The 13,768-nt window shown below is 41.1% G+C and overlaps 1 non-coding gene across 1 annotated transcript; it reads left to right on the plus strand.

Annotated features, from left to right (window-relative positions):
* The first annotated feature begins 13,201 nt into the window (after nt 1-13,201).
* Nucleotides 13,202-13,309, plus strand: LOC148574213 (small nucleolar RNA R71). The gene has a single exon (XR_015906064.1). It is a non-coding gene; the product is annotated as a small nucleolar RNA R71 (small nucleolar RNA).
* The last annotated feature ends 459 nt before the right edge of the window (nt 13,310-13,768 follow it).

The raw sequence follows: 13,768 nt of genomic DNA on the forward strand, positions 1-13,768 counted from the left end.
ATCAGCCAGCTCCCAAGGCACGTCAGCTCGGCAGCCTAGCTGGGTGATCAGATAAGGGAAAGGGAGAGTGCCTCTGACATGGACCCTGGCCATATAATACCTGATGAAACATGGAAGATACAGGCCCTTACCCTCCATCACACACCAGATGAGGGTGATCATAGCAGCGGGCACCTCTGTCTCATGAGTGCTCGACATCACATAGTTACTCAGGATCTGCTGCCAAAGCCGAGCCTCGTCATTCAAATATATCAGCTTGATTCTCTTAGTCATCACTGTATTCTTTCCCATAACCCATGGGGCAGTAGGATCAAGGGCTATTCTCTGCTTGACTGTATCCCAGTCAAATCTCATGTATCTCATATCCTCTTCAGCCTTTTGGTAACTGTCAGGCTGATCTGACTTAGGCTGAAGCCGGAGGATGTCCTCAATAGCTTCCTCAGTGACTAAAATCTATTTCCCTCTGAGGTGCACTGCATCCAGGGAGGTCTTGAAATAGTTATAGTAAAATTCTCTGACCCAGGAAGCATTGACCTCTGTCAAGTTCCTTTCCATGAAGAACCAGCCTCTTTGTTTTATCTGTTCGGAAGTGTACTGGGTGAGTTCTTCTGGAATTTTAAGAGTTCTCTCCAGGTAGAGGTTCCTGGCAGTGGCAAACACTGGATACTTGAGCTCACAGTATCTGTTTACAAATTTGACTTGATCTGTGGCAGTGAGGAGCTGGTCGGCCTTTTCCTGCGGGGTAAAGTTCTTTTTCCTCCAGGAATCATCATGAAGGAGATCCAGGATAGAGGTAGAAGATTCTCCTCTCTTCCGTTTGCCTGTGGTTGCCTTGCCTTTTCCTTTTCTTTGGGGATCAAACATCTTGAAAAGCAGAAGTAGCAGGGTATAATTGAAGAATTAAAGCAGGAAAACAAGTAGGCAAGTAGGATTTTGTCAATGTAAGCATAAAGGCAAAAGAGTAATAGAAGCATGAAATAAGGTAAATATATGTACATTTTGAATTGAATTCGAGTTAAAAGTCTGAGATTAAAAATCACAATCCAAAATATATTATAAGTGGAATTCAAGTTAATTAGGAAAAATAGTAATCATGCCTTGTGTTAGAAAGTTAAAGTAGTTAGGTAAAAACCAAAAAGAGAAGTTAGAAAGCTAAACTGGTTAGTAGTTAAAAAGGAAGTTAAAGTGAGTGGCATGAGAATGGTTTTCCTAGTTACCAAGAATTTCACAAAGTTGAGAAACAATCAACTCATATTCAAGCAAGGATTGCAGTTTATTGAAGATAATTCCTATAGATAAAGTAAGTGTAAAGTGAGAATAAAATCATCAATAAGCAATTTAGTACTCAGGGAACCAAAAGGAATAAGAATGCTAGCCCGTGCATTCATGAATTGGTTTGGTTGTAGCCAAGTAATACAAAATAATGAGTTTTCAAACCAATACATGAATGGAGTAGATTAAACCATAAATTTTGGGCAGCATTCTGGCTAAAATTGGATGTTCCCGGGTAGTAAACAGCAGGAAAAATCAGTTCATATGAAATTAAATAGTGCTGAAAAGATTAACAAATAGTAAGAACAGTAAAGAACAGTATAACAACAACATCAAATATGAAGAACAACATATGAACAGAATCATCACAACATATTTAGAATTGCGAATCAGAGAAAGAACAGGTAGCATGAACGGTGCAGTTATCAGGCCTAAATCCACTAACCACATCCTAGCTACCTAACCACCTAAAATCCACTACAATCATGCATCTCTAACTATCCTATTTCGAACAAAAACTGTAAAATATGCAACTAACTGACTAATGGGGATAACAAAATCGGTGTTCGGCGGAACCTGGTGTGTAGAAACAGAAAGTAGGCTCAGAGAGATGGTGGTGGTGTTGGTGACGCAGCGGCGATGGGTGGCGGCGTGGTGGCAGTCCGAGGTGAAGGCAGGGGCGGTTTGGTGGTGTATGGGTGGTTAAGGTTGAAGGGGGAAAAGAGAGAAGGGGTTGAGAGTTGGATTGTGGTGGCTGGTGGTGGCGTGGTGGTGGGGCGCGGTAATGGAGGTGGTGGTAGTGGGGGTTGGTGGTTATGAAGGGAGGGGGAAAGGGGAGAAGAGGAGGGGAAGAAGGGAAGGGGGAAAGAAGAAGGGGGGTGGCGTCGGCGGCGGTCCGGTGGCTGGGATGGCGGCGTGGCGGCGGGTCTGGGCGGCTGGGAGAGGTGGTGGTTGGAGGGTGGTGGGAGAAGTGAAGTTGCAGAGGGGGGTGGGGGGTTTCGCGTGAATGGGTAGGGTTTTGCGTGAATGGGGGTTAGTGTTTTTGAATCCACGCGAACGCGTCATTGACGCGATCGCGTGAATTAAGTGAAAAGATAAGGGACGCGTACGCGTGAAGCATGCGAACGCGTAGCTGAAAGTTGTGCTAAACGCACAGTTCCAGCGTCGTTTTGGCGCAACTCTCTATTTCCAATGGGGTCCATAAAATTCACGCGACGCGGACGTGTCGCTCACGCTTTCGCGTGAGATGTGCGTAGTGCAAGTGACGCGTTCGCGTCAGGGATGCGAATGCGTGGGCTAGTATGTGCTAAAGGCACATAAGCCGCACGATTCCAGCCTAACTTTTTGGGCATTGGATCTTTACGCCGATTTTCAGTCGACGCCCACGCGTGGCCTGCGTGCTCGCGTGGGGTGATTTTTTTTTATACAATTATGTAGTATGCAATATGCAATGCTAATGCAGATGCTATGAATAATTCTAGGTTCAATGAAAATAAAATAAAATAAAACAAACAAAACGAAATAAAATTGAAAAAGAAACGATCATACCATGGTGGGTTGTCTCCCACCTAGCACTTTTAGTTAAAGTCCTTAAGTTGGACATTTGGGGAGTCTTTTGTTATGGTGGCTTGTGCTTGAATTCATCCAAAAATCTCCACCACTATTTGGAATGCCAACAGCCTCCGAGGTCCCAAACTAGGCATGTAAAGCCTTTGATAAATTCAAACAGGTTCTCAGGTTCCCGGGGTGTTGAATGTCAGAATAGATTCCAGGATCCCAAACCTTGCTTTTATATCCGCCTTTGTCTTGATTTATAATTTTCCAGCTGGGCGGTTTGGAAGTTGCATCCTCACCAAGATGGCCAATCATTCTCTGAGACCTATTCAATCGAACTCGAAACCAATCCTTACACTTCAGATTGAAGCGTGGAACCTTATTGAATCTTGCATACAAGCCTTGAGCATGAACTATTTCCCTTTTACTCTTAAAGCTGCAAAGAGCTCTAAGATGACCATCTATTTCAAGCAAACCATATTCAAGTGGAAAAGTAAAGACAAAAGCTAAGGATTTACCCACTTGAAGTTTGTATTGGGCGGTAATGGCCTTGGGATAGGTGTTTCCAGTGGTTTTGCAAGCTCTACTCCCTTGCATTCTTCTGTGAATTCTTCCACTTCCTTGTAATTTTCTTCAGTTGTGACCATGTCTTGATCGAAGTCTTCGATATCTTCCTCATCACTTAAATCATAAGTTGGAGGTTGCGAAAAGTCTACCTCCGCATCATCTTCGTATTCACTTGGGGAAGATTCTTCCATCTCAAAGAATTCACTTGCGGATACAAGTTCATTATTAGGAGAACTTGACTTGTGATCTTCATTATCAAGGAAACTTGCTTGTTGAGTTATTACGTCCAGTTCTTCATAAGATTCTTGCTTTGGAGGTTGTGCACTATCCTCCTTAGCATCAATTGTAAATTTCTTCATGGAGGTTCAGCGTTCCTAAGTCTTCAACCAATTCTTCTTCTTCTATAATTTCAGCTTCCTCCACTTGTTCCAGTACAAAATCATGCTCTGTACTGTTCAGTGGGGTTTCTAGTATCTCCTTCATACTACGTTCTTCGTTAGTTTGTCCACATGAAGCCATGGGGGTTCCTTGAGTGTCCGAACGTCGAAAAAGTAGTCTATTTATCGCTTGATTCAATTGGTGAATTGTGGCATGAAATTTTTCAAATGTTTCCTTGAGTTTCTCCCTTGATTCTTGGAGTGATGGATATGGACATGGTGCATATGGAAGTGGTGGCTCTCGGGAGTAATTAGGTTGGAATTTGGGTGGATACGGGTTAGGGTTATATGGAGGTGAATGCTGGTAGTTGGCTTGTGAGTGTGGTGGTTCAAAGCTGTGTTGAAGAGGTGGTTCATAGGCGTATGATGGGGCTTGTCGGTAATTACAAGGGGGTCCACCATAACTATTGTTCTGACATGAATTATTGAATGGTCGTCCTCCATGATAGTTTGGAAGGTGTTGTTGCCTAAAGGGTTGATCAGATCCTCGTGGCTCCATCCATCTCTGATTATTTTGACCTTGATGCATGTTCCTGTTATAGCTTCCATTCCTTTCAACATTATTAGAACCAAACTCAAAGCGATAGGGGTGAGAATTCATAGTAATATAATAAAAATTAAAAGCAAAAAATAAAAAGAAATAAACAAGCAAAAGAAAATATTTACAATAACTAATAATAAGGCACACAGTTGCAAATCCCCGGCAACGGCGCCATTTTGAAGAACTGAAGATTGATGGTTTAGAATTTACAATAAATCCTCGTTGCAAGTATAGTTTCTAAACCAAACAATCATCCTTTCTTACAAAAACTTTGGTTGTCACAAGTAACAAAACCCAATAAAATTTATAACCGAAGTATTTAAACCACGGGTCGTCTTCTCAAGGAGTTGCAGGGTAATATGATTTATTATTGGTTATGGAAGAAGTATATTTTTGGGTTTTTTTTTATGTATAACATAAAAAGCAAGAATAGTAAATGGCAAGAAAGTAGATTGTAAGGAACTAATTTAAATAAATAATAAAACTCTTGGCAAGGTATAAGGAATCGAAGTCCTATCCTAGTTATCTTTATTAGGTGTGATGAGAATTAGATTTTTGCTCCCACTTTTAATTAACCCTTACTAAATAAAGGAAAGTCAAGTGGACAAATTAATTTGATCCTCAGGTCCTAGTCAACTCCTATGGAGAGACTAGAGTTATTGGAGTGCAAATTAACCAGCTAAGAATTCCAATTTCAATCAACAGCTGAGTTGATAACTCAAGTGTTATAAATTACTTAACCAAAGCCAAAAGGGGAAAATAAATCTAATTTGAATTGAAATCATTCATAAATAAATTAAAGCAAAATCAAATCTGAAATACCTCAAAATATATTAATTAAGAAAATCATAACATGAATGGTCCATAAGCCAAATCTGGAAGATACATATCAATTAAAGTAATGAAGTAAATAAAACTAGAAATTAAATTAAAGGAACATTGAACCTGTGATCGAAGAGAAATAATCCTAAACTTGAGAGAAATCCTAATCCTAAATCCTAAGAGAGAGGAGAGAACCTCTCTCTCTAAAAACTACATCTAAAACCTAATATTATGAATCATGAATGTTGTATTATGTCTCTCTTTTGATTCCTCCATTCTCTGGCTTATATTATGTGTTTCTGGCTTGGATTTGGGCCGAAAAAGGGTCCAGAAATCGCTTGGGGCATTTTCTGCAGATTTTGTACGTGGCGTCTGTCACGCGACCGCGTGGGTCACGCGTTCGCGTCATCTGGGAGTTTTCCTTGTCACGCGTACGCGTCGGTCACGCATACGCGTCATTTGCGTTCTGCTCAAGGCGCGAGTCTGCGTCGTCCACGCGTTCGCGTCGCTGCATTTTCGCGCTAGGCACGTGTTCGCGTGGTCCATGCGTTCGCGTCACTGCGCTTTTCTTCAAAACTCCATTTTTGTGTTTTCCTTCCATTTTCGTATGTTTTCTTTTTGTCCTTTGAGCCATTCCTGCTGGTGCACGAAATTGTGATCATCAACAATGGCGCCAAAGACTTGGTGCTCTCAAATGTGAATCACACTTTGTCACAACTTCGCACAACTAACCAACAAGTGCACTGGGTCATCCAAGTAATGAACCTTACGTGAGTAAGGGTCGATCCCACGGAGATTGTCGGCTTGAAGCAAGCTATGGTCACCTTGTAAATCTCAGTCAGGCGTATTCAAATGGTTATAGAGTTTTGATAATTAAAAGATAAATAAAACGTAAAACAGGATATAAATACTTATGTAATTCATTGGTGAGAATTTCAGAAAAGCGTATGGAGATGCTTTTGTTCCTCCTGAACCTCTGCTTTCCTACTGTCTTCATCCAATCATTCCTACTCCTTTCCATGGCAAGCGTTATGTAGGGCATCACCGTCGTCAATGGCTACATCCCATCCTCACAGTGAAAATGGTCCAAAATACGCTGTCACCACACGGCTATTCATCTGTCGGTTCTCAATCATACTGGAATAGGATTCAGTAATCCTTTTGCATCTGTCACTACGCCCAGCACTTGCGAGTTTAAAGCTCGTCACAGCCATCCCTTCCCGGATCCTACTCGGAATACCACAGACAAGGTTTAGACTTTCCGGATCTCAAGAATGGCCGCCAATAATTCGAGCCTATACCACGAAGACTCTGATCTCATGGAATGGAAGGCTCGGTTGTCAGGCGAGGCAACCATGCGTCATGAACCAGGAGGCTAAGAGATATGCACTTAAGCTATTGCAAGTAGAACGGAAGTGGTTGTCAGGCACGCGTTCATAGGTGAGAATGATGATGAATGTCACGGATCATCACCTTCCTCAGGTTGAAGAACAAGTGTATATCTTAGATAAGAAATAGGCTTGAATGGAATAGAAAAACAATAGTACTTTGCATTAATTCATGAGGAACAGCAGAGCTCCACACCTTAATCTATGGTGTGTAGAAACTCTACCGTTGAAAATACATAAGAACAAGGTCCAGGCATGGCCGAGAGGCCAGCCTCCATGATCTCAGAACTAAACGTCCAAAGATGTTCCAAAAGATCTAAATACAATAGTAAAAAATCCTATTTATGCTAAACTAGTTACTAGGGTTATAGAGATAAGTAAATGATGCAGAAATCCACTTCCGGGGCCCACTTGGTGTGTGCTTGGGCTGAGCATTGAAGCTTTCACGTGGAGAGGTCTTTCTTGGAGTTAAACGTCAGTTTGTAACCTGTTTCTGGCGTTTAACTCTGCTTTGCAACCTGTTTCTGGCGTTTAACTCCAGAATAGGGCAGAGAGATGGCATTGTATGCCAGTTTGCATCGTCTAAACTCAAGCAAAGTATGGACTATTATATAATGCTGGAAATCGATGGATGTCTACTTTCCAACGCAATTGAGAGCGCGCCATTTGGACTCATGTAGCTCTAGAAAATCCACTTTGAGTGCAGGGAGGTCAGAATCCAACAGCATCTGCTGTCCTTCTTCAACCTCTGAATCTGATTTTTGCTCAAGTCCCTCAATTTCAGCCAGAAATTACCTGAAATCACAGAAAAATACAAACTCATAGTAAAGTCCAGAAATGTGATTTTTATTTAAAAACTAATAAAAATATACTAAAAACTAACTAAATCATCCTGAAAACTATGTAAAAACAATGCCAAAAAGCGTATAAATTATCCGCTCATCACAACACCAAACTTAAATTGTTGCTTGTCCCCAAGCAACTGAAAATCAAATAGGATAAAAAGAAGAGAATGTACTATAAATTCCAAAATATCAATGATACTTAGCTCCAATCAGATGAGCGGGACTATTAGCTTTTTGCCTCTTGAATAGTTTTGGCATCTCACTTTATCCCTTGAAGTTCAGAATGATTGGCATCTATAGGAACTTAGAATTCAGATAGTGTTATTGATTCTCCTAGTTCAGTATGTTGATTTTTGAACACAGCTACTTTATGAGTCTTGGCCGTGGCCCTAAGCACTTTGTTTTCCAGTATTACCACCGGATACATAAATTCCACAGACACATAACTGGGTGAACCTTTTCAGATTGTGATTCAGCTTTGCTAAAGTCCCCAATTAGAGGTGTCTAGGGTTCTTAAACACACTCTTCTTTTGCTTTGGACCTCGACTTTAACCGCTCAGTCTCAAGTTTTCACTTGACACCTTCACGCCACAAGCACATGGTTAGGGACAGCTTGGTTTAGCCACTTAGGCCAGGATTTTATTCCCTTAGGTCCTCCTATCCACTGATGCTCAAAGCCTTGGATCCTTTTTATTACCCTTGCCTTTTGGTTTTATGGGCTATTGGCATTTTTCTCTTGCCTTTTGGTTTAAAGAGCTTTTGGCTTTTTCTGCTTGCTTTCTCTTTTTCTTTCTCTTTTTTTCGCCATTTTTTTTCTTTTTTTTCGCAAGCTTTTGTATTCACTGCTTTTTCTTGCTTTAAGAATCATTTTTATGATTTTTCAGATTATCAAATAACATGTCTCCTTTTTCCTTATTCTTTAAGAGCCAACATATTTAACATTTATAAACAACAATTTCAAAAGACATATGCACTGTTCAAGTATTCATTCAGAAAACAAAAAGTATTATCACCACATCAAAATAATTAAACTAGTTTCAAGGATGAATTCGAAACCCTGTACTTCTTGTTCTTTTGTTTTTTAGATCATTTTTCATTTAAGAGAGGTGATGGATTCATAGGACATTCATAACCTTAAGGCATAGACACTTAGACACTAGTGATCATGTAATAAGACACAAACATAAATAAACATGAGGCATAAAACCGAAAAATAGAAAAAATAAGAACAAGGAGATTAAGGAACGGGTCTACCTTAGTGAGGGTGGCGTCTTCCTCTTCTTGAAGAACCAATGGTGCTCTTGAGCTCCTCTATGTCTCTTCCTTGTCTTTATTGCTCCTCCTTAGTTGCTCCCAATAGTTGTGTGGAGGAAAATGTATCCTTGAGGCATCTCAGGGATTTCTTGGTGAGGGAATTCCTCATGCTCTTGTTGAGGTCCATGATCTCTTGTTTTGCAGTCAAATGCTCTACTACTGAGCTGTAGACCCTTGAGGTGAATCTCTCCATCTCCCATGACTCAGAGGTGGAAGCTTTTGTCTTTCCTTTCCTCTTTCTAGAGGTTTCTCCGGCCTTAGGTGCCATAAATGGTTATGGAAAAACAAAAAGCAACGCTTTTACCACACCAAACTTAGAAGGTTTGCTCGTCCCTGAGCAAAAGACGAAAGAAAGTAGTAGAAGAAGAAGAAAATGGAGGAGATTGAGGGAGAATGTGTATTCGGCCAAGGGGGGTTTTAAGTGGTTATGATGTGTGAAAAGGAAGGAGTGATGGTTTGAATTTAAGTGGGTGGGTGTAGGTGGGTTGTATGATGGTTTTAGAGGAGTAATGGAAGTGATTGGTGGAAGTTATTTTGGGGAAGAGTGTTATGAAAATGTGTGAAAAGGAGAGAAGAAGGTAGGTGGGGATCCTGTGGGGTCCACAGATCCTGAGGGGCAAAGGAATTAACATCCCTGCTCCAATTAGGCGTGTAAAACGCCCTTGCTGTGCAATCCTGGCGTTTAACGCCAGACTGCTGCCTATTTTTGGCGTTAAACGCCCAAATGTAGCCTGTTTCTGGCGTTTAACGCCAGGTAGATGCTTGTTTCTGGCGTTAAACGCCAGCTTGGTGCTTGTTTCTGGCGTTAAACGCCAGACAGATGCTTGTTTCTGGCGTTTAAACGCCAAAATGCTCCTCCTCCAAGGTGTGCTGTTTTTAATGCTGTTTTTCATTCTGTTTTTGATTTTTCAGTAGTTTTTGTGACTCCACATGATCATCAACCTAATAAAACACGAAATAAAAAAAAAGAAAATAAAATAGATATGATTAAATAACATTGGGTTGCCTCCCAACAAGCGCTTCTTTAATGTCAATAGCTTGACAGTAAGCTCTCATGGAGCCTCACAGATAATCAGAGCAAGGTTGGAACCTCCCAACACCAAACTTAGAGTTTGAATGTGGGGGTTCAACACCAAACTTAGAGTTTGGTTGTGGCCTCCCAACACCCAACTTAGAGTTTGACTGTGGGGGCTTTGGTTGACTCTGCAGTGAGAGAAGCTTTTCATGCTTCCTCTCCATGGTTACAGAAGGAGAACCTTGAGTCTTAAACACAAGGTAGTTCTCATTCAGTTGAAGGACCAACTCTCCTCTGTCCACATCAATCACAGCTTTTGCTGTGGCCAGGAAAGGTCTTCCAAGGATGATGGATTCATCATCATCCTTCCCAGTGTCTAGGATTATGAAATCAGCAGGGATGTAAAGGCCTTCAACCTTTACTAGCACGTCCTCTACTAGTCCATAAGCCTCTTTTCTTGAGTTGTCTGTGGTATGTGAAATTGTTACTCAGATTTGTAAAATTATTTGTTCGTTCTCTCCCTGGTAATGGCGCCAATAACTGGTGCACAATACCATGGTCCAAACATAACTTCACAACTTCGCACAACTAACCAGCAAGTGCACTGGGTCGTCTAAGTAATAAAACCTTACGTGAGTAAGGGTCGATCCCACGGAGATTGTCGGCTTGAAGCAAGCTATGGTTATCTTGTAAATCTCAGTCAGGCGGATATTAAATGGTTATGGAGTTTTCGAAAATAAATAATAAATAAACAGAAAATAAAGATAGAAATACTTATGTTAATCATTGTTGAGAATTTCAGATAAGCGTATAGAGATGCTTTCGTTCCTCTGAAGCTCTGCCTTCCTGCTGTCTTCATCCAACCAATCCTACTCCTTTCCATGGCAAGCTTTCTGTAAGGCATCACCGTTGTCAATGGCTATATCCCATCCTCTCTTGTGAAAATGGTCCAATGCGCTGTCACTGCATGGCTAATCATCTAGAGGTTCTCGATCATACTGGAATAGGATTTAATATCCTTTTGCGTCTGTCACTACGCCCAGCACTCGCGAGTTTGAAGTCCGTCACAGCCATCCCTTCCCAGATCCTACTCGAAATACCAGAGACAAGGTTTAGACTTTTCGGATCTCAGGAATGGCCATCCATGGGTTCTAACTTATACCACGAAGACACTAATAACTCGGACTCGGTCCCCTGTATTAGATATCCAAGAGATATTCATTCTAGCTTGTTTGCATGTAGAACGGAAGTGTTTGTTAGGCACGCGTTCATAAGTGAGAATGATGATGAGCGTCACATAATCATCACATTCATCATGTTCTTGGGCACGAATGGATATCTTAGAAGCGGAATAAGTTGAATTGAATAGAAAAACAGTAGTACTTCGCATTAAATCATGAGGAACAGCAGAGCTCCACACCTTAATCTATGGAGTGTAGAAACTCTACCGTTGAAAAATACATAAGTGAAAATAGAGTAAGCATGGCCGAGTGGCCAGCCTCCCATGGAGGTCTAGAGATCTAAAAATGATCCAAAGATCCCTAATACAATAGTAAAAAGTCCTATTTATACTAAACTAGTCACTAGGGTTTACAGAAGTAAGTAAATGATGTAGAAATCCACTTCTGGGGCCCACTTGGTGTGTGCTTGGGCTGAGCTTGAAGTTTACACGTGGAGAGGTCATTCTTGGAGTTGAACGCCAGTTTGTAACGTGTTTCTGGCGTTCAACTCTGGTTCGTGACGTGTTTCTGGCGTTTAACTCCAGACTGTAGCGTAGAACTGGCGTTCAACGCCCTTTTGCGTCCTCTAAACTTGGGCAAAGTATGGACTATTATATATTTCTGGAAAGCCCTGGATGTCTACCTTCTAATCCAATTGGAAGCGTGCCATTTGGAGTTCTGTAGCTCCAGAAAATCCACTTTGAGTGCAGGGAGGTCAGAATCCAACAGCATCAGCAGTCCTTCTTCAACCTCTGAATCTGATTTTTGCTCAAGTCCCTCAATTTCAGCCAGAAAATACCTGAAATCACAGAAAAACACACAAACTCATAGTAAAGTCCAGAAATGTGAATTTAACATAAAAACTAATAAAAACATCCCTAAAAGTAACTAGATCCTACTAAAAACATACTAAAAACAACGCCAAAAAGCGTATAAATAATCCGCTCATCAGTCTGCCATCTCTAATGAGATTCTGGCAGCTTACACCTCAAAGATCCCAAGTTTCTCCATTACAGAGAGTGGCATTAAGTTTATTCCTGACCCCAGGTCACACAGAGTCTTCTCAAAGGTCATGGTACCTATGTTACAGGGAATTAGGAATTTACCAGGATCCTGTTTCTTTTGAGGTAATTTCTGCCTATCCAATGCATTCAGTTCATTGGTGAGCAAGGAAGGTTCATCTTCCCAATTCTTATTACCAAATAATTTGGCATTTAACTTCATGATTGCACCAAGGTACTTAGCAACTTGCTCTTCAGTAATGTCTTCATTCTCTTCAGAAGAAGAATACTCATCAGAGCTCATGAAGGGCAGAAGGAGGTTTAATGGAATCTCTATGGTCTCTAGATGAGCCTCAGATTCCTTCGGTTCCTCAAAGGGATACTCCTTATTGGTCACTGAACGTCCCAGGAGGTCTTCCTCACTGGGATTCACGTCCTCCTCCTCCTCTTTGGGTTCGGCGACACCAAGCAAGGTAATGGCCTTGTACTCTCTTTTTGGATTCTCTTCTGTATTGCTTGGGAGAGTACTAGGAGGAGTTTCAGTGACTCTTTTACTCAGCTAGCCCACTTGTGCCTCCAAATTTCTAATGGAGGACCTTGTTTCATTCATGAAACTTAAAGTGGCCTTAGATAGATCAGAGACTATATTTGCTAAGCTAGATGGATTCTGCTCAGAATTCTCTGTCTGTTGCTGAGTGGATGATGAAAAAGGCTTGCTATTGCTAAACCTGTTTCTTCCACCATTATTAAAGTGTTGTTGAGGCTTTTGTTGATCCTTCCATGAGAAATTTGGATGATTTCTCCATGAGGGATTATAGGTATTTCCATAGGGTTCCCCCATGTAATTCACCTCTGCTATTGCAGGGTTCTCAGGATCATAAGCTTCTTCTTCAGAAGATGCCTCTTGAGTACTGTTGGATGTAGCTTGCATTCCATTCAGACTCTGAGAAATCATATTGACTTGCTAAGTCAATATTTTATTCTGAGCCAATATGGCATTCAGAGCATCAATTTTAAGAACTCCCTTCCTTTGAGGCGTCCCATTACTCACAGGATTCCTTTCGGAAGTGTACATGAACTGGTTACTTGCAACCATGTCAATGAGTTCTTGAGCTTCTGCAGGCGTTTTCTTTAGGTGAATGGATCCACCTGCAGAATGGTTCAATGATATCTTTGATAATTCAGACAGACCATCATAGAATATATCTAGGATGGTCCATTCTGAAAGCATGTCGGAAGGACACTTTTTGGTCAGTTGCTTATATCTCTCCCAAGCTTCATAGAGGGATTCACCTTCTTTCTGTCTGAAGGTTTGAACATCCACTCTAAGCTTACTAAGCTTTTGAGGAGGAAAGAACTTGGCTAAGAAAGCCGTGACTAGCTTAACCCAAGAGTTCAGGCTATCTTTAGGTTGAGAGTCCAACCATATTCTAGCTCTATTTCTTACAGCAAACGGGAAAAGCATAAGCCTGTAGACCTCGGAGTCAACCCCATTGGTCTTAACAGTATCACAGATCTGCAAGAATTTAGTTAAGAACTGAAAAGGATCTTCTGATGGAAGTCCATGAAACTTGCAGTTCTATTGCATCAGAGAAACTAATTAAGGTTTAAGCTCAAAATTGTTTGCTCCAATGGCAGGGATTGAGATGCTTCTTCCATGTAAGTTGGAATTTGGTGCAGTAAAGTCACCAAGCATCTTCCTTGCATTGTTATTATTTTCGGCCATGTCTCCTTTTTCAAAATTTTCAGTCAAATTTTCTCCAGAGAGTTGTGCTTTAGCTTTCCTTAGCTT

This window comes from Arachis ipaensis, chromosome B2, assembly GCF_059453495.1.
Source record: "Arachis ipaensis isolate K30076 ecotype BB chromosome B2, ASM5945349v1, whole genome shotgun sequence".
Classification (NCBI taxonomy): Eukaryota; Viridiplantae; Streptophyta; class Magnoliopsida; order Fabales; family Fabaceae; genus Arachis; species Arachis ipaensis.